This window comes from Schistocerca nitens, chromosome 9 (assembly GCF_023898315.1).
Source record: "Schistocerca nitens isolate TAMUIC-IGC-003100 chromosome 9, iqSchNite1.1, whole genome shotgun sequence".
Classification (NCBI taxonomy): Eukaryota; Metazoa; Arthropoda; class Insecta; order Orthoptera; family Acrididae; genus Schistocerca; species Schistocerca nitens.
The window spans coordinates 283,798,894-283,823,080 of NC_064622.1; the positions used below are offsets into that span (position 1 = coordinate 283,798,894).

General features: G+C 44.3%; 1 protein-coding gene across 1 annotated transcript in view; it reads right to left on the reverse strand.

Moving 5' to 3' along the window:
• LOC126203185 (alpha-tocopherol transfer protein-like) overlaps nt 1–22,232 on the reverse strand; it is a 131,365-nt gene extending 109,133 nt beyond the window's left edge. Inside the window, exon 1 of the mRNA XM_049937427.1 lies at nt 22,144–22,232. The gene's annotated coding sequence lies outside the window, so the exon portion shown is untranslated. The remainder of the gene's footprint in view (nt 1–22,143) is intronic.
• Nucleotides 22,233–24,187: the final 1,955 nt, after the last annotated feature.

The following is a 24,187-nucleotide window of genomic DNA, read 5'->3' on the forward strand; positions in this document are numbered from 1 at the left end:
CACAACATCCCAGACGCCATTTTTCAGCAAGGCAATGTACGACCACATGTTGCTACACGAATACGTGCCTTTTTGGTGTCACAGGATGTCAGCCTTTTGCCCTGGCCCGCCAGATCACCGGACTTGTTGCCAATCGAAAATGTGTGGGATATGGTGTTGCCCTGGCCCGCCAGACTTTTGGCCAATCGAAAATGTGTGGGATTGGTGAAGCGACGGGTGCAGCTCTGTGACCAAGTGCCAACCACCACATATGAACTTTGAAACCAGGTGAATGCAGCATGGATGGCTATACCACAGGACGCTATTAGCACCTTATAAGCGTCGCTGCCGTCATGCATGGAACAAGTTATCAGGGCCCATGGCGGACCTGTGTCCACTAGGCAACAGGATAAATGCTCAACCGAGGTGACTGAAATGCTGATCATTTCTGCAGGACATACTATTGTGCATGTCCTGTGAATAGGAATGTCCAATTTCTAGTCATTCAGGGTGTTCTGTTTCTCCTAACATAGGTATACATTTTGTTTAAATTTTGTATATGTGTTGGACTGAAAATACCTGCACAACAGCGCTAATGTCGATGCTATGCGCTGTGTGTCCTCTTTGGGAACAAACTCCCATTCACTCGTGGTACTTGCGGTTGACAACAGTAACTCCAACTGTACGCTTCTTCCTCAATTTCGGATTCTGCGTTGAGCGGTTGTGGCTTGTTTTTCCGGCACTGTTAGTTGTATGTTAACAGTGAGACACAGCGGTGTAGGTAGGTTCAAGTTTGGCCGAGATGCATATCGTTCACGGGTCCACTGAACGCGTTAGAAGAGCACCGAGGGAGGTGGTGCAGTGGTTAGCACTCTGGACTTCCATTAGATAGGACTCCGATTCAGAGCCCACGTCCAGCCATCCAGAGTTAGGTTCTTCGTGGTTTCCCTAAACAGCTTAAAAAAGAACTTCGGGATAGTTCGCTTCATCGGCCACGGCCGTTTTCCTTCCCCGTACTTCCCTAATCGACCTTTGTGGTTCAAAATGGTTCAAACGGCTCTGAGCACTATGTGACTTAGCTTCTGTGGTCATCAGTCCCATAGAACTTAGAACTACTTGAACCTAACTAACACACTTCCATGCCCGAGGCAGGATTCGAACCTGTGACCGTAGCGGTCGCGCGGTTCCAGACTGTAGCGCCTAGAACCGGTCGGCCACCCCAGCCGGCCGACCTTTTGTGTTCCGTCTCTAATGGCCTCGATGGCGTCAGGACTCACGACGTTAAACTGTAATCTTCCTTACTTTTTGCGATGGGAGAGCGTCAAAAATTGCCACTCGTATCTACTACTTTGTCAAAATATAATTTTATAAAGAACCTCGCAAGATATTTCTTTGCATCTGTTTGTGTGATATGTCCTGCTACTGGGCACAAATACGAGCAATGGCTGAATTAATCATAAAATAAAGATTGTGATAGGAATTAAATTACAAGGTGTACAACTTTGCTTCCGCCGTTTGCCTATAGGTGGCGACAACGGTGAGTAGCGGTCGAAAGAAACAGATCGCAGACGTCAGGCAGTTAGCTTGGACCTCGGTCAACATAACCTCATTCAAACATTAGTCGATTTGTGTCTGCATCATAAAGTTGTTCTTGATTGAAAATGTCAGTTTACGAGCCTAATTCTCGTCATTTGCGGGAGGTGTTACTGTTTTGTTTCAATATGAAGAAGACAGCGGCTGAGTCTCATCAGATGCTCTCAAGTACGTATGGTGAGGACGCTATTAGTGAAAGAACGTGTCGTGAGTGGTTTCAACGCTTCAAGAACGGTGATTTTAAAGTCGTAGACCGGTATAGTAGTGGAAGATAGAATGTTTTCGAAGATGCAGAATTGAAGACATTGCTGCGTGAAGACTCGCGTCAAACTCAAGAAGAGTTGGCACGATTAGTGAGAGTGACACAGTAAACCATTTCAAAACTTTTTAAGGCTATGGGCATGATTCAGAAAGAAGGGACTTGGGTCCCGTGTGAGCTGAAACCAATAGTACTTGGAAGCGTTAAAATGGGAAGTCCTACCCCACCCGCCGTATTCTCCAGACATTTCTCCCTCTGACTATCACCTGTTTAGATCAATGGCGCTTGGCCTGGCTGATCAACACTTCCGATCTCATGAAGAAGTCACAAATTGGATCGATTCGTGGACTTCTTCAAAATATGACCAATTTTTTCGACGTGGGATTCGTACACTGCTTGAAGGATGGGACAAAGTAGTGGCCAGCGATGGAAAATACTTTGAATGATACATGTGTAACGAATTTGTCTCGTTAAAGCCTCAAATGTTGGGGAAAAAACGGCGGAAGCAAAGTTGTACACCTTGTAGTTATTTTCATTACTTAAGTTATTCTCTTCGTGCAGTGTATCTCGACTTGTTTGTTGGCTCAAGGATTAGAGGTATATCTCTACTTGCAGAGGGATGTTCAGACTTCAGTTCGAAATATGCACACGAAGTAAATTGTTGTAGTAATTTATCTTTCACGTAGAGCATTTAATTCTCGTCACTCTGACACAGTACAAATTCTTTCAACAAGCGTGTATGTGAAACTCAGAATACGACATGATACACTGATCTAACTTCCCACCAACAACTTACAACAACTTTTCCAACCAGAAGCCTAGAAGAACAAAGATAATACATATATGTAAGAAAGTCTGTTACATAAAAAATAAGTTATTTATTGACAATCTTTTATGGAATAATTTTGAAAGTCCGTAATTAACAATTCAGTTGTTAATTACTACTAGTACACTGTCCCCTCGCATTAATGAGATCACCTGCCTAACGCCTGAATAGCCCCCTTTAGCAGACCGAACCCCTGCGCGACGTGCGGGAACAGCCAGTGAGGTTTTGGGAGATACCGATGGGGAAGCTCCGTCGCCGGCCACAATGGGTTTTTCGGTTGAGAATCTATGGCGCGCACAGCAGGTGCAAGTACAGCCTCTCGATGTGGTCCTACAGATTCTCTGTTGGGTTTAAATCCGAAGAGTCTGGTAGCCAGGGAAATACGTGAAATCATCCTGTGATCTCCGAACCACGCACGTACTATGCATAGTGTGACACGTTGCGTTGTTCTGCTGGCAGATGGCATCGTACCGAGGAAAAACAAGCTGCACTTTGGGGATGGACTCAGTCCCAAGTGATAGGTTAATACTTGTTTTGATCCGTCGTGGCTTCCAGAATAATGAGATCACCCAGGGAATGCCACGAAAACATTCCTCAGATCATAACGCTTCCTCTTCCGGCCTGGACCCTTCCGACTGTTGGTGGAGGGTATTTGCTTTCAGACGTTTCACGCCATACACTCCAATGGTCATATGTCCAATGGAGCATCAAGGTCACCTGTCGCCACTCAGCGGACGCCCAGTTGCGCTACTAGCGTGCAAATTCCAGCCTTCGTCGCCGGTGAACAGCAGTCAGCGTGCTTGCACGAACCAGGCTCCCGCAGCCGAGGCCCATATGCAGCAAAGTTCGCTGGACAATCGTTGAGGAGACACTCTTGGTAGTTCCTTGATTCACCTGAGCAGTCAGTTACTCAACAACTAAAGGTCTATTCGCCCATAAACATCTCCGCAGCCCTCGTTCACCTCTGTCATCTATGGCCTGTGGTACACCACAATTGCCTCGCGCCGGTTTTTGCGGTGCACGGTGTACTTTAACCACAGAGATACGCGATTAATTTACAAACTTCGCCGTTCCGGAAATGCTTCCACCCTTGGCCTGAAAGCCAATGACAAATCACTTCCTTTCTTTTGTATCCCGCCCGGAAGGCGGCACGTGGGTCTGCTCCTGTGGTCTGCAAAATAGACCGAATGAAGGAAGCGAGTAGGATTAGGTAAATCACTTCGATACTGCACGTAAAGTAAAAGCACATTTATTAGAGAATATTAGTAAATGACTTCTACTTAACTTAGGCTTCATGAGCACGTAGGTGCGAAGCTGTTCATGTTACTATTAGTTAAACCATCATTGAAGTAACAAAGGCAATGTCTGTAATGGCTAGCCCCCTACGAAGTAGAAGCTAAGTTGCTTAGTCGTGTGCTTTTGATCAACTGGGGGCAGAAATCAGAGCGGCGCTCGTTGAGCTCCACAACATCGGCTAGAGGGCGCTGTGGTTGGTGTAGTTCGTCCGCTCTCGTAGTGCCAACCTACAACCGGGCACCTACGCTGTGGCTCCGGGACTATCTATACCACAGTTTCCGCTTTACAATTGTGACCTGCACTGTCTTCCTTTCCCTCCCCCACAACACGCCTTCATTGCAAATGCTGTGACGTGCCGTCTGTGAGTGTTTATTTCACGTTGACTTCGAACATAGGTGGTGTCTGCACCGTGTATAATTTTAAATGGGTGACCAGATTTTAAAATACAATATTATCTGTGTTCAGATTTGAACATATATTCTGTATGTAATTGGACAAAACTATTTTTTACGTCATTAAAATTATACGAAATGCGGGATTACAATTATGAACCTACCTGTATCGTATAGTTAATTCATGGAGTATATAGAGTAATCCAATACATAACGAAAAACGAGCCACCGACCACTTCGATTACAAGCGGCTCAGTGCCACAGCTTAGCTGCTCCACGTCGCAGCACTTTTGCATCTGTCTGACGGTTATTGCACTGTTCTGTTTTTAATGTTATACGTTTTTGTGTTTTCACATTGTTACTTTTCTCACTATGAAGGTATTTTCGCAGAAACAAAGGTAATTGAGGTAACAAACCGAGCAAACCATAGTTCTATTATTACTCTGTTACTAGCTGGAGGGAACCGCGGGATTCTTGTGCCAAAATACTCAGAAAATATCCCTCAGTAGCCTCCGAAGTTTTGGTGGTGGAGTTAGAGCTCACAGAGTAAAAATCCTACTTTGTTTGATTTATGTGTCGCTGGCCATAAAGTGAGATGTAAGTTAGAGGATGTACAAACATCAAAAAAAGTTTTACATCACCTCGGTTCCGAGAGTTCTGGAACTTGTACAGAAAATTAGAACAGACATTAACGTAAACATCATTTCCGCCCATTTTATTGCTCGTGATAAAAAAACTACATATTGCATGCTGTATCACCATAGAGCGAGACCTTCAGAGGTGGTGGTCCAGATTGCTGTACACACCGGTACCTCTAATACCCAGTAGCACGTCCTCTTGCATTGATGCATGCCTGTATCCGTCGTGGCATACTATCCACAAGTTCATCAAGGCACTGGCGGTGCAGATTGCCCCACTCCTCAACGGCGATTCGGCGTAAATCCCCCAGAGTGGTTGGTGGGTCACTTCGTCCACAAACAGCCCTCTTCAATCTATCCCGTGCATGTTGGATAGGGTTCATGTCTGGAGGACACGCTGCCGACTCTGGCCGAGCGATGTCGTTGTCCTGAAGGAAGTCATTCACAAGATGTACACGATGGGGGCGCGAATAGTCGTCCATGAAAACAAATGCCTCGCCGATATGCTGCCGATATAGTTGCACTATTGGTCGGAGAACGGCATTCACGTACCGTACAGTCGTTACGGCGCCTTCCATGACCACCAGTGGCGTACGTCGGTCCCATATAATGCTACCCCAAAACAACAGGGAACTTTCACCTTGCTGCACTCGTTAGACAGTGTGTCTAAGGCGTTCAGCGCGACCGGATTGCCTCCAAACGCGTCTTCGACGATTGTCTGGTTGAAGGTATATGCGACACTCATCGGTGAAGAGAACGTGATGCCAACCCTGAGCGGTCCATTCGGCATGTTGTTGGGCCCATCTGTGCCGCGCTGCATCGTGTCGTGGTTGCAAAGATGAACCTCGCCATGGACGTCGCGTGTGAAGTTGCGCATCATGCAGCCTATTTCGCACAGTTTGAGTCGTAACACGACATCGTATGGGTGCACGAAAAGCATTATCCAACATGGTGGAGTTGCTGTCAGGGTACCTCCGAATCATAACCCGTAGGTAGCGGTCATCCACTGTAGTAGCAGCCCTTGGGCGGCCTGAGCGAAGCATGTCGTCGACAGTTCCTGTCTCTCTGTATGTCCATGTCCGAAAAGCATCTCTTCGGTTCACTCCGAGGAGCCTGGGCACTTCCCTTGTTGAGAGTCCTTCCTGGCAGAAAGTAACAATCCGGACGCGATAGAACCGCCATATTGACCGTCTAGGCATGGTTGAAGTTGTGTACCTCCTTCCTCGTGGAATGAATGGAACCGATCGGCTGTCGGACCCTCTCCGTCTAATAGGCGCTGCTCATGCACGGTTGTTTACATCTTTGGGCGGGTTTAGTGATATCTCTGAGCAGTCAAAGGGACTATGTCTGTGATATAACATCCACAGTCAACGTCTATATTCAGGAGTTCTGGGAACCGTGGTGATGCAAACCTTTTTTTGATGTGTGCAATACACGTGTTGGCTCGTTTTGTAACGAGACGTTTTGCTGCGAAGGCCACGTGTGACGTACAGAGCGTCCCTCATTCATGTTAGTTAAGCATATTTGTCACAGTTACAGACCCGAAACAATTCCTTTGGACCGTCGCTGTTGCATCCACTAATCCTACTTGGTAAATACTTCACACCGACGAATAACAAAAAATGGTTCAAATGGCTCTGAGCACTATGGGACTCAACTGCTGTGATCATCAGTCCCCTAGAACTTAGAACTACTTAAACCTAACTAACCTAAGGACATCACACACACCCATGCCCGAGGCAGGATTCGAACCTGCGACCGTAGCAGCAGCGCGGCTCCGGACTGGAGCGCCTAGAACCGCACGGCCACGATGAATAACATTCCAGAAGTAAATGAACTGAAGAAGTGGCTATTTGCTGGGAAATTGTTTCGCGTTTGGATTACACAATCCATTGGATTCTTCCGGAAATCCCAGTGCCGCATGTCCAATCCTAATGACGCGATTCATGCACTCCTTTAAGCATAGATCGCTCTGAACAGTCACCGATAAGTACGTGTAACTGTTTAAGCATCTAACAGTTAGTAGTATGGTAAAACAATGTTTACTCTTTCCCTTTATTTAAGTGCATGACATCAGACTGATTTCCGTTACAGTTATCCACCAGTCCTTACATCAAACGTTACTTGGTACTTCTGCATTACTTAATAATTTTCCATCGGAGTTTACAGGTGTCGAACAGAAATGTGAAAAGCCGCGAAAAATGCATGTTTGAACATAAGTGCAGATGCAAGCCTCAAGGTTGCCATGTTGCACTTGACCACGGACGGCACCTGTGCAACGTCGTCAGTGCGTTGCAAATGTCAGTCGTAGTTGGAGTAGTGGTCTGTGTAGTTGTGAGTGCGTTATGTCGGGCTAAGTGAATTCGAACGTGGGCAAACTGTTCGCACTCGTATGCTGAGTGCTTCCATAGCCAAGGCTGTCTAAGTATATCGAAGATTTATATTGCATAAAAGGAAAGCGGAGAAACATCTTCCGGTAAGGCACAACGCAGACGAAAGAGAGTGTTGAATGATCGTGACAGACGGTCACTGAAGAGGATTGTGACGAATTGTGAGAGGACAACAGCTTCAAAAGTCACTGCAGAGCTGAACGTTGCACTTGTGGACTCCATCAGCTCCATAACAAGACGAATGGCGCTCCATAAGCAGGAAGTACAAGGCGAGACGGAATTCCGAAACCATATATCAATGATATTCTTTACAGACGAATGGAAAACCTGGTAGAAGCCGACCGCGGGGAAGATCAGTTTGGATTTCGTAGAAATGTTGGATCACGGGAGGCAATACTGACCCTACGACTTATCTTAGAAAATATATTAAGGAAAGGCAAACATACGTGTCTAGCATTTGTGGACTTAGAGAAAGCTTTTGACAATGTTGACTGGAATACTCTCTTTCAAATTCTAAAGGTGGCAGGGGTAAAATACAGGGAGCGAAAGGCTGTTTACAATTTGTACAGAAACCAGATGGCAGTTATAAGAGTCGAGGGGAATGAAAGGGAAGCAGTGGTTTGCAAGGGAGTGAGACAGGGTTGATGCCTATCCCCGATGTTATTCAATCTTTATATTGAGCAAGCAGTAAAGGAAACAAAAGAAAAATTCGGAGTAGGTATTAAAATCCATGGACAAGAAATAAAAACTTTGAGGTTCGCCGATGACATTGTAATTCTGTCAGAGACAGCAAAGGACTTGGAAGAACAGTTGAACGAAATGGACAGTGTCTTAAAAGGAGGGTATAAGATGAACATCAACAAAAGCAAAACGAGGATAATGGAATGTAGTCGAATTAAGTCGGGTGATGCTGAGGGAATTAGATTAGGAAATGAGATACTTAAAGTAGTAAAGGAGTTTTGCTATTTGGGGAGCAAAATAACTGATGATGATCGAAGTAGAGAGGATATAAAATGTAGACCTGGCAATGGCAAGGAAAGCGTTTCTCAAGAAGAGAAATTTGATAACATCGAGTATAGATTTAAGTGTCAGGAAGTCTTTTCTGAAAGTATTTGTATGGAGTGTAGCCATGTACGGAAGTGAAACATGGACGATAAATAGTTTGGACAAGAAGAGAATAGAAGCTTTCGAAATGTGGTGCTACAGAAGAATGCTGAAGATTAGATGGATGGATCACATAACTAATTTTAAGTATTGAATAGGACTGGGGAGAAGAGGAGTTTGTGGTACAACTTGACTAGAAGAAGGGATCGGATGGTAGGACATGTTCTGAGGCACCATTGGATCACCAGTTTAGTATTGGAGGGCAGCGTGGAGGGTAAAAATCGTAGAGGGAGACCAAGAGATGAATACACTAAGCAGATTCAGAAGGATGTAGGTTGCAGTAGGTACTGGGAGATGAAGAAGTTTGCACAGGATAGAGTAGCATGGAGAGCTGCATCAAACCACTCTCAGGACTGACGACCACAACAACAACAACAACATATCAATGATGCAAATGCCCGTAAAAGGAGTACGTAGTGCCGAATCCATATTGCAATGATGCTATGGACTAATGGAAGAAAGCTGTGAAATCATCAGGGCAAACATCCAATCTGGTTGTCTAGAAAACTCTTAGGCAAAATCTATTGGATTTTAATTCATCGGAAAACAGTGATCTGCTGTGAACATGTCTACAGAATTAGAATAATAAATATTTCAGTGTCATACCAACGACATTGCAGTAGTTAGATGACAGAGTACTGTGGAGAATGGCGAATTAAGCGTAAGTGCTGTTAGAACGAATATCAAGGTACTGCGAAAGAGAACTCTTGTTTACAAGGTAAATCACGTAACCCACTGCGGACGACTGCTAGTGCGGGCGCAGTCAGCTCGTCGATTTCATACTATGAAGTGTAAGCGCAGTGTTTTCGCTGAACACGCGCGATAGAGTTAAACACTTCGCTCTCCAACGGAAACAGAATGACCACTATGCACACTTCAATCCCCAATGACGAAGTCAATGTTAAGTGAATGGTTTATTTGGGGAAGAAACAAAGTAATTGTTAGCGTACCATTGCTTCAACTTAAATCTTTTACAGCTTCTTTCTTTCCTTTCGCCCTTCGCGCAGAATGCACCGAAACATTCGATGTGAATGAAATTTTTGTTACCACAGCTCAAAGTAACATTTCTTAAAACATTTGCCTATCCGGTCGCCCGCACCTTACCTGAGTACAGGAAGGGTTGACGGGTTCCAACAACCGACTGTCACACATCTCTTACCAAGTATTTACGGGCAGCTCGAGTCGTCTGGAGTTTCCACTCTCTGTGCCGTATAGTTAACACTCGGCGGGATCAGTCTAGTGGGTAGCGTTGCTGCCTTTGGGTCAAGGCGTCCTGGGTTCGATTTCCTACCGGGTCGGGTATTTTCTCCGCTCGGGGACCGGGTGTTTGTGTTACCCGCATCATTTCATCATCATTCGTGAAAGTGGCGAATATGGACTATGTAAAGATTGGAATTTTGTACGGGCGCTGATAACCGCGCAGTTGAGCGCCCTGCAAACCAAACATCATCATCAGCTGAATTAAAGACTCGACTAATTTTTATTTTATTTCAGATAACTATTTACGCCCAAAATAAAACAAAAGTTAATCCCGTCTATCAATACCGCCGAATGTTTACTACTGTGACTACTGTGGTGATATTAGACGCAGTACAAGAGAAAAAACCTCCTGAAGACGCTATATTGTCAGAACACTTGTATAATATTCGGTTGTTCGACCACATTTGTCCTTCCCATGTTCAGTGAAAGCAGATATGGCCGTATAGGCGACGTGCTTTTCACTCGCTGCTTTCTTCGCAGATTTCTTAATCACCGGTGCTCTCAACGCCTATCCTCGCATATCAAATACCCATCATCATTCCATAACTGGAACACGAGATCGGATACATTCAGCAAAATAACCCAGCAACCTGCGACTTATGCAGAACCAATCCACAATCAAGAAAGAATAAAAGCCTCAACTGTTTACATGAACATGCCTTCCCTCTCGGGAATCTTGTCAAGTGAAATAAATGCAAAAATAAATAAAATAAAAATAAAAGTCTAACAGAAAATATTTTATGCTGCGCATTTTGATAGAGAATTTGAAATACTTTACTTCGTGCACAAGGATGCCCTTTGCTCTTGAATAGTTCCTCAAGCCTTATACATTATCTAAATTATTATACTGTCTCCATGCAATGGCACTAGATTATTAATTCGATTATAAAATTGTCATTTTTCTTTTCCCGCGCTCAAATTTGTATGTTTTCTAGTCTCTTCAAGTTTGTGTCCATTACAGCATAGGTTAAAAAACAGCCATACTTTAGCCGGACGGAGTGGCCGAGCGGTTCTAGGCGCTACAGTCTGGAACCGCGCGATCGCTACGGTCGCAGGTTCGAATCGTGCCTCGGGCATGGATGTGTGTGTTGTCCTTAGGTTAGTTATGTTTAAGTAGTTCTAAGTTCTAGGGGACTGATGACCTCAGAAGTTAAGTCCCACAGTGCTCAGAGCCATTTTTTTGAGCCATACTTCGAGGATGAAAAAAAAACAAGTATTGGAATTTAATGAAACTTCCTTGAAATTAAAATTGTGTGCTGGACGGGGACTCGAACGCGTGCAGAAGACAAAGATCTCAGGTTCGAGTCCCGACCCGATACACGCTTTTAATCTGCTGAGAAGTTTCAAATCGGCGCACATTCCGATACAGAGTGAAAATTCGTTCTGGATTGGGATGTACAGTTCCGTCGCTGATGACAACGCCGTTAGAGACGGAGCAAGGCACGGAACGGCGAAGAACAGGGAAGGAATTCGGTGGTGTCTTTAGCAAAAAAAGAAAATCCTTGCTTTCACCTTGAGTTAGAAAAACCACGGAAAACTTACATTTGCATGGTCGAGTCGGGTTTTGAACCTCATTACTCCCTAATGCTAGCCCATTTCCTTAACCATTGCACCATTTTGCTTTGAATTATTGGAGGTCGTTTCGGTCATATTCTCCGCTCCTGATGCTTCACGCTGATGGATAGCTATGTGTCTTCAAAACAAAAGCACTAATTGTTCCGCACCCAGTCTCGCAAACACGACATATAGTGGCGCTCCATCCGGAAGTTCAGTTATTTTATTTTATTTTTTTGTAAATATAAAATATAAATAAATATAAGTAATTATAAAATGTAAGTACATTGCATGAATGGTACATCTAATGGGATGTGTCGAGTTTGTTCATCTCGAGGTAGCGTGACTGCCAAGTGAAGTGAAGGTCCAGGTTTCGAGTCCAATTTCAGCTATATACCAATGAATGTGTGTTATTGTGAGTTGATGTGGAAAGAAAATTATCATAGAAATCGGTATGTTCAAGATCAGCTGGATGGAAAACATAGTGTATTGAAAAGTGGTTATGAGATGAACATTGACAAAAGTAAAGCAGGTGTAATAGAATGCAGCTGAATGAAACCAAACGATGCTGAGGGAATTAGAGCAGCGAATGAGACATTAAGAGTAAGAGACGATTTTTGCCTTTAGGGCATCAAAATCACCGATGTTGGTCGAAGTAGAGAAGATGTAAACTGTAGACTGATTATAGCTAGAAAACCATTTGGGAAAAAGAGAAGTTTGTTAACATATAATACAAATTTAGCTGTTAGGAAGACTTTTTCTGAATGCCTTCGTCTGAACTGAAGCCCTGTACGGAACTGAAACGTGGACGATGAGCAGTTCAGACAATAAGAGAGGATAGGACTCTTTGAAATGTAATGCTACAGAACAGTGCTCAAGATTAGGTGGGTACAATGAATAATTAATAAAGACATACTGATAGGACTGGGGTAAAAAGAGATTTATGTCACAAATTGACCAAAAGAAGGGACCGCTTGATTATAGAACACATGCTGAGGCATCCACAGAACCATTAGTTTGGTAATGGATAAAATTGAGGGGGGTTAAATTTTTTTGAGGGAAACCAAGGAATGAATAAAGTAAGCAGACTCAGCTGGATGTATGCTGCAGTAGTATTCGGAGATGAAGGGGCTGACACAGGAGAGCTGCATCAAAGCAGTCTCCTGACTGAAGAGTCGTCCTCAGCTGACACTCGCGTCCGAGTCTTCACTTTCCTCCTGCATTTCCATTGTTGCATCGCAGTTCAGATATGGAGATGCCTGTGAGGGCTTAGCTGACCAATGCTCGCATGAAACGTGCGGCCACATACAGTGCACATTATAGAGGGTGGAGGGCTGTCTGAGCCTGGAGGAGTTTGCTTCTCTGACGCTTTTCATTTTCGTGCTTCCGACGTTCCTACTTAAAATGCAAGACAGCAGCTGAAGTAGTTTTCCGCCAATGTTTACGACCTTCTGCTGCGACTCACCAATGGAGTAGAACAAAAACATGTGTTATTACATATAGATGAATAACTGCTGTATTAACGGAAACTATTCGTCTACAAATTGTGTGTTGAGCTGACGTAATGGCTTCGCAGCCGAAATTTAAATTTTTACTTTATAAAAAGCAGAAAGATTGTAATGGAACTTCTCAACACATCTGGTTTTCCGCGATATCGTACATTACGAGACACCAAATGCTAAAACATTTACCTTCTTCGTACACATTAATATAACATTTATTGTTTCCTATGACCATTTCTTTTATGAAATGTTAAATTGGAATTTCTGAAAAATTAAATTTAATCCATATTAAACCACTATGAGGCATGAAAAATTCAAAAACATTAGGAAAGCTTTAGTAGAAAGGAAGAAAGACTCGATGTAAATCATTTAACAGCGAATTCGTCATCCAGGATCCAACTGGGTTCTATCTGGCTATCTCTGACCGTTTTCAGATGGCGTCATGACACATTACAGAGCCGGCCGGGGTGGCCGAGCGGTTCTAGGCGCTACAGTCTGGAACCGCGCACACGCTACGGTCGCAGGTTCGAATCCTGCATCGGGCATGGATGTGTTCAAATGGTTCAAATGGCTCTGAGCACTACGGGACTTAACATCTGTGGTCATCAGTCCCCTAGAACTTAGAACTACTTAAACCTAACTAACCTAAGGACATGACACACATCCATGCCCGAGGCAGGATTCGAACCTGCGACCGTAGCAGTTGCGCGGTTCCGGACTGAGCGCCTTAACCGCGAGACCACCGCGGCCGGCGGCATAGATGTGTGTGATATCCTTAGGTTAGCTAGGTTTAAGTAGTTCTAAGTTCTAGGGGACTGATGACCTTAGAAGTTAAGTCCCATAGTGTTCAGAGCCATTTGAACCAGTTTGAACCACATTATAGGTCGCATGGAAACAAATAAACAGTTTATCTCTTCCTCGTCTCTTTTCTTAACATCTCAGTCACACCAAATCAATCCAAAAACCCTTTGCCTGTTCTTACGAGCGGTGGAATGTAATCGTTCTCCGAAAAACAGCGGCAACTGAAAATCATCTTACTTCATTTTACTTTTCCGTGTCCGGAAACCATAGTCTTTCACCCCAGTATTGGGACATGTCCAGGACTTCTTTCTCAACCAACCACAAACCGCCGAGGTTGCATCTGTGGGGAAAATTTGAACAGGCTTCGAGGTGTTCACTGTCTTGCAGACCACCAAAATCACTCTTGTCATCCACGTTACCACGACGCCTCCTGATCATGTTGGGTTTCGACGGGACCACCCCTGTTCTTATGCGGTTCAGAATGCTCCATGTTTTCCAGTTTGAAGTGGAGCTGCCAGGCACTACCTGCGCTGATGGATAGTTCTTCTATAGACGTGTTTAAGAAACTTTTACGGGATCTCAGTCGACCAGCCTCGCACTAAGTGCCGAAGAGAGGCTGTCGATGATCAATGGTTTGACTGATCCCCTCTGTGGATTCCTGAGATGTTCTTCGGGAGCTGGGACTCCCAGACCAGCAGCTCTGTAAAGTTTTCCTAGCTACGTGGGTTTCATACGTTCCATTGTTATTCGACAAGTTTCACTGATGGTTATATCGACTTTCATAGCGCTTTTGTATGTCCACCCTTCCGATTGGAGCTTTGAGGGACTTCAGTCGTTCACTTACATAATAAAATGTAACACCTACAGCCAGCTTTGCGATGTTATTTATTATGTGGCTTCCAGTTTAGAAGCTTCAGTACACCATCTTCAGGCCTTAACTGACGCTGAGGGGCTTAACTTCAATAGAACACACGATTCCATCAGTGGTCAACATCTATGAACTGGTTTTCGCAACGATTACAGGTAGTCTACGAAAACCATTCCGTAGATGTTGGCCACTGATGGAATCGTGTATACGATTGGAGTCAACCCCCTCAGCGTCAGTTAAGGCCTGAAGATGGTGTACTGAAGCACCGAAACTGGTAGCCATATAATAAATAACATCGTAAGGACGGCATTAGGTGTCCCATTTTGTCACATTCGTAGCGTTGGTCTATCTGGTCCACGTACTCAACTTTAGAAAAGCATTGTGTTTGTGCGGTGGTTCTCAGAACAATAGATTTTGCTCCCCATTTGCTATTTACGAGTTTGTATTATTTCTCGAGGCCATCTTCCTTTCACAGTGGTGTCTGTATGTCACAGATCTGTCCAACGTCACACCCAGATACGTTGGTTTATCTGTGTGTTCCAATGTGGTATTATTCCAGGAAACATTCAGCCTTCTCTTTGCTTGCCGATATCAAAGCGAAAGTGCAGGTAGTAATTTAGTAATATTTGAATAAAAATAGCCGCAACAATTATATGACTCACGAAGATGATTTATTCTTCCGAAGACAGAAATGGCACGTTTTCTATAAATCTTGTGTCCATACAGTTACACAGTTAGAGACAGAAGTAAGTCGTTTCTTGAAACTTCCTGGCAGAGTGAAACTGTTTTAAGCTGACAGAAGGTTTCATATCTGCGCACACTCCACTGCAGAGTGAAAATTTCATTCTGAAAGTAGTTTCTTGTTTCATCATTGTTTCTTTTTTTCAATTGACTATTTTACGGTCGCTGACAGGACTCAGCTACACAGATAAAACTACAGAGTTGCCTAATAGTTTAAAACTGCAAAAAACAGCAGGCAAGTACATACCTTAAGAATACCTATGTGGTGAGCACAGCGTGCTGCACATGTCGGCAACATCAAACCGATCACATGAATTATGTATAATATTGTTGGTTTACATACTGAGCTAAGACTGAAACTTTAACATTATACTTATTTGTCCTGTTTCGTACACCTTTATTTATTAGTAACGTCAGTAATCAATAACTGTTGCTGCTACATATACAAATATTGAAGTGCATCAAAGTAGGAAAATGTACGAGGGTAATCCCAAAAGTAAGGTCTCCTATTTTTTATAAGTACATAGACCTGTTTATTTCTACAATGGTTTACATCAGTTTACAGCTTGAACATTTAGCTACATTTCGACATAATCACCATTTCTGTCGATGCATTTTTGTAGGCGCTGTGGCAGTTTTTGTATGCCCATGTCATACCAGCTCGCCGCCATCCTGTTCAGAAAGTTATGAATCTCTTCTTTCACCTCGTCGTCGGAGCTGAATCGCTGGGATCACAATTAACGCCGACAGGTACTGGGAGACTCGGAGAAAACTCAAACGGGCAGTTCAGAGCCGGAGAAGAGGAATGTTGAGCAAGGGCGTATACATTCTCCATGACAACGCTCGCCCACGCAAACCGTTGCACTCGTGCAACAGTTTCAGTGGAACATAATCAACCACTCACCCTATAGTCCTGACTTGGCACCCAGTGACTATCACGTGTTCCCTAGGTTAAAAGAACATTTGGCCGGAAAGCGATTCAGGCTCATAACTTTCTGAACAGCATGGCGGCGAGCTAGTATGACATGGGCAAACAAAAACTGCCACAGCGTCTACAAAATTGCATCGACAGAAATGGTGATTACGTCGAAAAATAGCTAGATATTCAAGCTTTAAACTGATGTAAACCATTCTAGAAATAAACAGGTCTATGTACTTATAAAAAAATAGGAGACCTTACTTTTGGGATTGCCCTCGTAGAATGAAATTTACACTCTGCAGCGGAGTGTGCACTGATATGAAACTTCCTGGCGGATTAAAACTGCGTGCCGCACCGAGACTCGAAATCGAGACGTACGACAGAGTGAGGTGGCGCAGTGGTTAGCACACTGGACTCGCATTCGGGAGGACGACGGTTCAGTCCCGCGTCCGGCCATCCTCATTTAGGTTTTCCGTGATTTCCCTAAATCGCTTCATGTAAATGCCGGAATGGTTCCTTCGAAAGAGCACGGCAGATTTCCCTTCCCATCGTTCCTTAATCCGAGTTTGTGCTCCGTCTCTAATGACCTCGTTATCGACGGGACGTTAAACACTAATCTCCTCCTCCTCGTCCGCCCCTGGTAGCTGAATGGTCAGCGTGACGAATTGTCAATCCTCTGAGCCCGGGTTCGATTCCCGGCTGGGCCAGAGAATTTTCTCCGCGCAGGGACTGGGTGTTGTGCCATCCTCATCATCATCCTATCATCCTCATCGACTGCAGGTCGCTGAAGTGGCGTCAGATTGACAGACCGGCACCTGTCGAACTGTCTGCCCGACGGGGGGCCCCAAATGGCTCAAATGGCTCTGAGCACTATGGGACTTAACATCTATGGTCAACAGTCCCCTAGAACTTAGAACTACTTAAACCTAACTAACCGAAGGACATTACACAACACCCAGTCATTACGAGGCAGAGAAAATCCCTGACCCCGCGGGGGGCCCTAGCTATACAGACCTACGAAACGTGGAACTGTCTGAAGTACAGTTGTGAGGACAGGTCCTGCGTCGTATTTGTGTGGCTCAGTCGGCAGAGCACTTGCCTGCGAAAGGCAAAGGTTCCGAGTTCGAGTCTCCGTCCGGCAGACGGTTATAATCTGCCAGGAAGTTTCATAGGAAAATGTACTTTTAAAAGGTTGTTACCACAATATTTTATTTCTGGTGACCACACCAGAGAGGTCCTCGTTATATGTGCAAAATGTTGAGACACGATGCAGTAAAGAGTTAATATTGTAGGAGTAATTTTTGTGACCGTATGGCTCACAGTTTTCGAGAAAAGTGCTAGATAAAAGAAGTAGTATCAAGAGTGTGCAGCCAGCCAGTCCGGTGAATTTACAATCTTTTGAGCATTTTTATGCTGCAGATAAGATCTATATAGGGTGTTTCCTTAAGGGCGTGCAAAAATTTGACAGGACCTAGGGGATGCTCCACTGAACAATTTGAGGTAAGGAACCTGGGGTCGGAGAAGACAGCTTAAAGAGCTAACAGGTATAAAATCTCGTTACTGCGTCTTTTTTATTTATATTAGTTACAGATAACTGCAAATACCATCACTGACACGATGAACGTAGCATTTGTACTGTATCTTACAAAATGTGCTGAAACTGACGGCCATCAACGTCAAAGCAAGCGTGACATCGGCGAACAAGATTCTGACGCACACTGACAGATATTCCTGGTGTGTTTCCCATCACATCACAGGCAGCTACAATTATGGCAACTAATTCCATCTCCGCATCCAGTGGGGTCTCATCACAAGTGACTTTAAGTATCCCCATAGGGAATAATCAAGGGGATTCAGGTCAGGTGACCTCGCAGGCCATGGAATAGGACTGTAATTCCAATCCAGCGATCAGGAAATACAGCATTGAAATAGTTACGGACATCCACACTGAAGTGGGCCAGTGCACTGTTATGTTGTATCAACATCCTCTCACGAACAACCAAGGGGACAATGTAAATACGATACAACAGGGCCACCTTACGTACAAGTAAGGTAAACAAAACCTGCATCATGACTTCCAAGTAATCGGGCTCACCCTCTTGGTTTCCTTGCAGGAAATAAAGAATGTACATGTAAATAAAAAGCACATGACTTGTAAACTTGTACGAGAGTTAGTTGTAAAAAAACTGGAAAACAGTAATGCTAGACAAAGCGGTAGACAAGTTTACTTCCATGTCTCCTTAAGCTGGCTTCTCCCATCCCAGGCTCCCTACCTCAAATTGTTCAGTGGAGCATTCTCTATGTCTTGTTTCATTTCTACACGCTCTTCAGGAAACATCTTGTATATGAAATTTTGAGTCACTTGGAATTACACAATTCGCCAAGCCATTAGTCCAATTTTAAACTGGTTGCAATAGGGTCACTCCATGTCAAGTGGCTTAAATTTAAGCAAGATGTTAGATGGATCTATATGCACATTTCAAAACTCTGTAAAAACTGTTATTAGTTATCTTTGTTTCCCTTAAAATGAAAAATAATTTCCTCAGCCTTTAACTTTTGCAAATGTTCATCTGTTCATTTAGGTTGTTTCTGTGCTATTTTGGAATTCACCACACCATTCACCAAGTGGAAGTAAGTCTCAAAATATAGCTGTAGCTTCCTAAAGAGCGCACAAACAACCTAAATGAACAAATAAATATTTATAAATGTGAAATACTGATCAAATTAATTTTTATTTAACAAGAAACAAGGATAACTAATAAACCTTTAACAGGTTTTACATCTACATCTACATGGATATCCTAAATCAAACTTCAATACCTGACAGTGGGATCATAGAACCACCTTCACAATAATTCTCTATTATTCCAAACCTGAAAAGCGCACCGAAAAAACGAACACACATATTTTTCCGAGCGAGCTCTGATTTCCCTCATTTTATTACAATGATCGTTTTTGCTTTTGTAGGTCGGCGTCAGCAAAATGTTTTCCCATTCGCCGGCCGGGGTGGACGAGCGGTTCTAGGCGCTACTGTCTGGAACCGCGCGACCGCTACGGTCGCAGGTTCGAATCCTGCCTCGGGCATGGATGTGTGTGATGTCCTTAGGTTAGTTAGGTTTAAGTAGTTCTAAGTTCTAGGGGACTGATGACCTTAGAAGTTAAGTCCCATAGTGCTCAGAGCCATTTGAACCGTTTTTTCCCATTCGGAGGAGAAAAATAATTTTCAGATGTGCATATACAGGAAGCCCACATATCCTTCGCTGGTAATAGCCGTCAAAACACGTTTTTTGAACTTCCCTATTATCTTTGAACAGGTCTGTCTCAAAATGGTTCAAATGGTTCTGAGAACTATAGGACTTAACTTCTGAGGTCATCAGTCCCCTAGACTTAGAACTACTTAAACCTAACTAACCTAAGGACATCACACACAGCCATGCCCGAGGCAGGATTCGAACCTGCGACCGTAGCGGTTGTGCGGTTCCAGGCTGTGCGCTTAGAACCGCTCGTCCACCCCGGCCGGCAGTTTGTCTCAAAAATTAAACACACTTTTCCCGATCAAACAAAATGAGTTCTTTCAAATGGTGCAAAGATAAACGAAATCCGAGATGACCGTGTTGGGGAAATTAGACGTAATTGATGAATAAAGTTTTTGAATCGATTTTAATGTTGGATATCTCAGTAATTATTTGATTAATCAAGACACCACTTCACAACCTTATGACATTCTGGCTGGCAGCCCGCATCTCGTGGTCGTGCGGTAGCGTTCTCGCTTCCCACGCCCGGGTTCCCGGGTTCGATTCCCGGCGGGGTCAGGGATTTTCTCTGCCTCGTGATGGCTGGGTGTTGTGTGCTGTCCTTAGGTTAGTTAGGTTTAAGTAGTTCTAAGTTCTAGGGGACTTATGACCACAGCAGTTGAGTCCCATAGTGCTCAGAGCCATTCTGACTGGCTGGAAATGAGAAAAAAAATCATCATCAGAAAGTCATTCTATCATAATAGACAAGCAGCCAAAACGTCATCCCGATTTTGACATTAAGATTTACGATCTACTTTGCCAGCTAACTGTGATAAATCAGCTGTACAGTGAGCGCATATTTAGCAAATACGTTGTTGTACGTAATCAGTTGAGCAGAATCACCAAGTGTCAGCGTGGGAATCCTTAGGTCATCAGCAACAGTAAAGCAAACCTGATGATTTATTTATACCTGTGGCGATATAGAAAAACTAGCCTTTACAAAAGCATGGTTAGTGGCCCCAGAAAACTACTTATGAAGCTGTAATTTGGCATGGATACGTGTAAGACCTATATATACATACTGTAAAAATGTCATCAAAATTGGAGAGGGTCGAGTGGGAACCCTTAGGTTGGAATCATCCAATAGGAAAATTTACTGCTATTACTTACGACGTGGGAAACGATATGAGCCTTTTAATTTCCGTAACAATAAACGGAGAATAAAAGGATTGTACCAGAAAGCAAACCGAAAAATTTTTGTGTCTGAAAAATATTTTATAGCTTGATACGTCGCTAATATTCTGGATGTCATAGCTCCAGATTCTACATCTACATACATACCCCGCAATCCACCATACCGTGCGTGGCGGAGGGTACCTTGTACCACAACTAGCATCTTCTCTCCCTGTTCCACTCCCAAACAGAACGAGGGGAAAATGACTGCCTATATGCCTCTGTACGAGCCCTAATCTCTCTTATCTTATCTTTGTGGTCTTTCCGCGAAATATAAGTTGGCGGCAGTAAAATTGTACTGCAGTCAGTCTCAAATGCTGGTTCTCTAATAGCGATTCACGAAAAGAACGCCTCCTTTCCTCCAGAGACTCCCACCCGAGTTCCTGAAACATTTCCGTAACACTCGCGTGATGATCAAACCTACCAACAACAAATCTAGCAGCCCGCCTCTGAATTGCTTCTATGTCCTCCCTCAATCCGACCTGATAGGGATCCCAAACGCTCGAGCAGTACTCAAGAATAGGTTGTATTAGTGTTTTATAAGCGGTCTCCTTTACAGATGAACCACATCTTCCCAAAATTCTACCAATGAACCGAAGACGACTGTCCGCCTTCCCCACAACTGCCATTACATGCTTGTCCCACTTCATATCGCTCTGCAATGTTACGCCGAAATATTTAATCGAAGTGACTGTGTCAAGCGCTACACTACTAATGGAGTATTCAAACATTCTTTTTCCTATTCATCTGCATTAATTTACATTTATCTATATTTAGAGTTAGCTGCCATTCTTTACACCAACACAAATCCTGTCCAAGTCGTCTATTATCCTCTTATAGTCACTCAACGACGACACCTTCCCGTACACCACAGCATCATCAGCAAACAGCCGCACATTGCTATCCACCCTATCCAAAAGATCATTTATGCAGATAGAAAACAACAGCGGACCTACCACACTTCCCTGGGCATTCCAGATGATACCCTCACCTCCGATGTTTTTCGGAACGTTTTGACTTTAGCTTACTAGGCAGCCGCTTGACGATTCCACCACAGCAAAAGAGACACAACAACAATACGATACATTACAAAACCTAAAAAATAGCGATGGCTCTCCCTTCGTTTTTGAGATGCCTATGAACTGTATGTACAAAATCAATGGTACATTTGAACGGGATTGCTTGTACAAGCCTTACGGCCCACTAAAGAATGGTGATGTCGCAACTTACAGCTCTAAATAATCATTTTGTAAAGCAATTTAAGTATCCTTGCTGATGGTCTCTTCCACAGTAGCAGATGAAAAGAGGGATCGGAAGATCATGCTTGAAGCCACGGCCAAAACACTGGCCATTATCGTAAACATTTCTGTGCGATCTCGGTTCAGCTCTGAAACATGTGTTAACGCCCCGTAGTTACTCTCGAATTAAACATCAATGAAGAAGTGCGATGCGAGTGACGGCGGATTTGGAGGGCGTGGCGAGTCGCAGTACTCACCGGTGCAGAAGCAAAGAGCTGGCCGTGGCAGAGGCGGAAGGACAGGGCAGAGGTGGCGGCGCAAACTGCGATTCCTGGCTGCGTCGCCGCCGTAGCTGCGCTCGCGCTCCGCTGCTGGAGAAGATTCCGGTGGTGGGGGCGGCTGGAGGGGGCCGGTGAGGAGTGGGGAGAGGTCTACAGGATTGCGTAGCAGCAGGCAGGGTCGTCGCCCGCGACGGCTTCCACAGCACAGCGGCGAGCCAAACGACCGCCCACCTTACACGGAGGAGGGCTACCTTTAGCGTCCGAAACAGTCCAGTCCTTCTGGCGGTTGATATACCGGGTGATCAAAAAGTCAGTATAAATTTGAGAACTGAATAAATCACGGAATAATGTAGATAGAGAGGTACAAATTGACACACATGCTTGGAATGACATGGGGTTTTATTAGAACCAAAAAAATACGAAAGTTCAAAAAATGTCCGACAGACGGCGCTTCATCTGATCAGAATAGCAATAATTAGCATAACAAAGTAAGTCAAAGCAAAGATGATGTTCTTTACAGGAAATGCTCAATATGTCCACCATCATTCCTCAACAATAGCTGTAGTCGAGGAATAATGTTGTGAACAGAACTGTAAAGCATGTGAGGCATTTGCGTCGGATGTTGTCTTTCAGCATCCCTAGAGACGTTGGTCGATCACGATACACTTGCGACTTCAGGTAACCCCAAAGCCAATAATCGCACGGACTGAGGTCTGGGGACCTGGGAGGCCAAAGCATGACGAAAGTGGCGGCTGAGCACACGATCATCACCAAACGACGCGCGCGAGAGATCTTTCACGCGTCTAGCAATATGGAGTGGAGTGCCATCCTGCATAAACATCGTACGTTCCAGCAGGTGTTTATCAGCCAGGCTGGGGATGATGCGATTCTGTAACATATCGGCGTACCTCTCACCCGTCACGGTAGCACTTACAAAACCAGAATCACGCATTACCTCGAAGAAAAAAGGCCCGATAACGGTAGATCTGGTAAATTCAATCCATACCGTGACTTTCTCGTCGTGCAATGGAGTTTCCATGACAGTTCTAGGTTTTTCGGTAGCCCAAATTCTGCAGTTGTGGGCTTCGACAGACCCTCGGAGCGTGAAATGAGCTTCGTCGGTCCACAACAAGTTACTCAACCAATCGTCATCTTCCGCCACCTTTTGAAACGCCCACACGACAAATGCCCTCCGCTTCACTAAATCGCCAGGTAACAGTTCATGATGCCGATAGATTTTGTGCGGCTAGCATCGGAGGGTATGCCTAAGTGCCAACCAAACAGTAGTGTATGGAATGCCGGTGCGACGTGCGACTGCACAAGCGCTGACTTCCCCGTGCATAGACGAACCCGCTGCGGTCTCCATTTCTTCCTGATCTGTCTCAGCAGCATTACGCCTTTTATTCGGTCGGCCACTACGGGGTCTATCGTCTAAACAACCCGTGGCTTCGAACTTCGAAATCATTCTCGCCACAGCTGCATTTGTCAACGGACCTTTACCCGTTCGAATCCCCTTCCTATGGTGATAGGATTGTAACGCTGAACTAGCACATTCCCCATTCTGATAATACAACTTCACTAAAAGCGCCTTTTCAGGTAACGTCAACATGCTGCGACTGCTGGCGCATCTTATTCTCTCTCTCATTACAGCTCCTTTTATACACGATTGTCATGCGCAGTCACTGACGTTTTGCTGTCCAGCGCCATCTGTCGGACATTTTGTGAACTTTGGCTTTTTTTTTTGTTCTAATAAAACCCCATGTCATTCCAAGCACGTGTGTCAATTTTTACCTCTCTATCTACATTATTCCGTGGTTTATTAAGTTTTCAAATGTATACTGACTTTATGATCACCCGGTACATATCGATATGCTCATGTACGTATGGCGGTAGTCTCACTTACACAAGGTATAAAAGAGCAGTGCATTTGCGGATCTGTTATTTGAACTTAGGCGATTCATGCGAAAAGGTGTCCGATGTGATTATGGCCGCACAACGAGAATTAACACACTTTGAACGC